The sequence below is a fragment of the Melitaea cinxia genome, chromosome 5 (assembly GCF_905220565.1).
Source record: "Melitaea cinxia chromosome 5, ilMelCinx1.1, whole genome shotgun sequence".
NCBI lineage: Eukaryota > Metazoa > Arthropoda > Insecta > Lepidoptera > Nymphalidae > Melitaea > Melitaea cinxia.
The window spans coordinates 601,067-605,476 of record NC_059398.1 but is presented as its reverse complement, the minus strand read 5'-3'; positions in this window follow the sequence as shown (position 1 = coordinate 605,476).

The window sequence follows — 4,410 nt, the reverse complement described above, 5'->3', positions numbered from 1 at the left end:
ATGATTGTGTTTCGCAAACGAAAAAATTACAATCGAAAAGTAATATAATGTATGTACAAGAGAACACAGTCTAGTAAATACGCGTTATCAAAGATTAGTCAAAAAGTACTCTTCAAATTTTATTTAAATTTCAAATGGGATTACAAAAAAAGCACCAGCTTTCGATTAAAATAAGAATTATCAAAATCGGTACACCCAGTGCAGTTATGCGGTATAATACAAAGTAGGTCGATGAAAAAATAGTCAAGTTAATACCCATTATTAGATATAGCACGAAAGTACTTGTCAGGTCTCTACTAAATTAAAACGGGATCACGTGACACGCATCACCTTTCGATAACAAAAAAAAAAAAAATCATCGAACTCGGTCAACCTAGTCAAAAGTTCAGAGGTAACATACATAAAAAAAATATACAATCGAAATCAGAACCGCCTCCTTTTTTTGAAATCAGTTCAAAGAAACAAAATTCAGAACGGTATTATCGTAATTATAGACGATATTGTCATATTGAGGTGATATATTATATATCTTTATATAAGTATACTCACTAAAATCTCAGTGTTAAAAAAAAGCTTCAGCCTGTAATATCCCACTGCTGGGCACGGGCCTCTTTCTCCATGTAGGAGAAGGATCGGAGCTTAATCCACCAGGCTGCTCCAATTGCACCACGGTGGGGAGACCGACAAGCACTGCACAAACACTCAGACCACGGCAAATATCTGTATGGTCAATACAAATGTTTGTCGTGTGTGGAGATCGAACCCAAATTGCCAGCGCAACAGCCACAAACCAGTGTTGTGACCGTTGCGCCAACGCGTGTATTGTCCGTATAATATTCCATTATTTTCTTAATAAACATCTTTTTTATCACACAATTTCATGAAGCTTCAATATAATATTGATATTATTGCTCCCATGCAACCTGTCAAGCATTTCTGATATAAAATAATTCTACCTTAATTGAATTGTCTCGTGCAGTGACATTTATATTGTATATTCGTTATTATCTTATTAATGAATACATTAAAAATAATGAATTGAGATTCTTAATACTTTCCATCGTCTGTGACTCTACCTGTGAAATTATTTTTGAGTTTTTATAAATATATGTTAATGTATTTATGATCGAAATTTCAAATAAAAAAGAAATTAATTGCTATTTCCGTGCAGGATTATGTTAATGATAATGTGTGAATTTAGTGACACTGTATTTCATTATTTTTTTATTTTTTTATTTATTTACAGTTAAAAAAATAGATATAATTTATGTTATAAACAGTTTAGCAAAAACAATTAACAGTTTAACAGTGCACTGTGTTTCTAAAGTAATAAATCTAAATGAATGATGACAATGAAAGTTCCATTCTCCTCATTCACTTAATTCTGCAAACATTGAATCAATTTTAAAATAGCCAATTATAAGCGCTAGTTTATTGTAGGATTAGGATCAAGTTGTAATAAATATTTGAACTTGTACTATAGACGTATAGCTGTTTACATATAATTAACGCCAATCGTCACTGATTGGTTGATAAATCAATATAAAACCGCAGTTTATTTATTTTGCACGTTTTATAAAAGATGTTTAATTATATTTTCATTACGTTTCGTTGCTCGCTCGCACGCTCATTTAATGCTTATTTACGTTTCATAAACATTATTGTGCAGTTTTAAAATTCTTTGTTTTTTCAAATTTATTGTTTTCAATATTCATTTAACGATTGGCATTATTTTCAACGGCACCGTAAAATGATTTCATTGTCTCCGTAATTTAATGTTATTTACTGGTCATTCTATATGACTTATTTGGTGAGCAACATAAAGGTGAAATGTAAAAATTTCAATGCAAAGTAATTAAGGATAGATCATCATTATCATTACAGCCTATACAGTCCACTGCTGGACATAGGCCTCCACAAGTTTACGCCAAAAATAACGTGAACTCATGTGTTTTGCCCATAGTCACCACGCTGGGCAGGCGGGTTGGCGACCGCAGTATTGGCTTTGTCGCACCGAAGACGCTGCTGCCCGTCTTCGGCCTGTGTATTTCAAAGCCAGCAGTTGGATGGTTATCCCACCATCGGTCGGCTTCTTAAGTTCCGAGATGGTTGTGGAACCTTGTTATCCCTTAGTCGCATCTTATGACACCCACGGGAAGAGAGGGGGTGGCTAAATTCTTTAGTGCCGTAACCACACAGCACAAGGATAGATAAGAGGACATTTAATTTGCATTTATTATTATTATTTTGTTACTTTAATAGATGTTACCAACCACTTTGTTGTAGTGGTTCGTGTAGAAGCCTAAACACCGACGGTTTGCGGTTTTGGTTTCCGCTCGGACGTATTTTTGAATTTGTATAAATATTTCTTTCCCGCCTATACTCAGCTGCAGTAGGATATCACTGGATGTAGATTTAAATGACCAGCATCAATATATATGAGAAAATTGCTGAACAGACGATATTTCATATTAAACAGCCTTTTACAAATAATTTAAATATTTTAAAACCTGTTTATTTTATGTTTTTATATATATTTATTTTTGTGTTTTCAATATTTATTACTTGTTATTATTTCATGTGCCTGAAAATCTGAATAAAGAAAAAAGTAAAAAAAAACAAAGCTTTATTTATACTAATATTGTAAAGCTTAAAATTGCCATATTTTATTACCTACTTTTCTCAAATTAACGCGGATAAAACCGTAGGGCATGGCTAGTATAACTATATTCTGAAGCATCCCATTGATATCCTTATATCTTAAGGTCCTGATGTTCTCCATTATATAAGATCATTTAGTATGACAATGATGTCGCCTCGTCCGAAAACGTCATTATCGGACAAGATAAAAACTTCACAAGCCCTACAAACTTTTTTCTGAAAACATTTTTCAAGGAAAATGAAGTGATAAGAGCTTAGCTAATAGAGACGTCATGACTAAGGTTGAGGTAAAACCTCTTTACGCCCGCTTGACTTGGGGAGCAAGCTAGCGAATGCTTGACGAGAGCGTTATGAGTGTGATGTGGTCTGTCTGTCTGTCCATCTGTCCGTCCGTCCGTCCGTCCGTCCGTCCGTCCGTCCGTCCGTCCGTCCGTCCGTCCGTCCGTCCGTCCGTCTGTCCGTCCGTCCGTCCGTCCGTCCGTCCGTCCGTCCGTCCGTCTGTCTGTCTGTCTGTCTGTCTGTGTATTTTTTACTAAAATACTAATTAATAATCACCCGTTTAATACGTATGTTGTGTTGCCTACATTAGACTGAGTAGTTAACATAATTCAGTATTACACAATGTCAATTTAAAAATACTTCTGAAGAGCTATTTAATAGCCTTTTAATTTAATCTGATGACAATTGAGTGCTATTGATTTTTTGCGATTTGAACGATGAGTGAATTATACTTCAGATGATTGTATTTTTTTATACACTTTACTATATATTAAATAACTAGTTCTGGCGTCCGCAGTTACGTAACTCTTATTGAGTTGAGTTGTTTGCGAGAAAATTGGCCGGGATTGAGTTATCGCTTCGTTTGGATTTGTTACGTAAACATGTGAGAATGTTGCGGCTGGACCTCGTGAGATTCTTATCTTCGGACACGTATATTTATCAAGATGTATATATATTGTGTTTTATATCTTTATGTGTTTATATTATGTAATTTTATTACTAACAAGCATCAAAATCAGCATATAATTAGTTATATCCTTGTATGAATCGTGCTTATGATTAAATATTTATGACTTCGTTCTGTCAAAGTTAATAGTAAAAATTATTTTTTTTAATTATATTTTTAATTTTGTTTTTTTTTTTTTGTTATGAAAACCTTTCGTGGTCCTTAAGGAACATAGAAAAAATAATTAGCCGAATTGGTCGAGCCATTATCGAGTTATCCGCTTAGCAACATTCATTTTTATTTATATGTATAGATTTATTATTTAAGATGAATATAGGGAACTATTTTGTATCAGAAATTTACGAACTGAATTTTATGGAAACACGTGCCAAAGGTTTTCGAGAGTTCAATCACCGCCTAAAAGAACTTGGAACTGTATATAAAGTTTTAATAAGTATTGTATTGTACCCAAAATATTCTTATTTAATAAAGATATCAGGAAAATGCAGTAACTTTACAAAAGACATTCATATACTTCGTAACAAATTCGATCGAACTTTTTTTGTGGCTGTCGGGAGTTCGTGACTGGAAACTTTTACGGGACATTAACAAAGTTTTGTTTTGATATTTAATAGATTAAAATGGATTTTACTTAACTTACTTTGGTATACTTTGTTCTAAACACGGAATTCAATTCGTCTCAATTTTTGTTCTGTTTGTAATTATTGTTACACTAGGCTTAATCCGATTTCAATTGCATAACATTTTAATGTCTATCTCAGGTAAGGCAGAAGCCTTTTCTA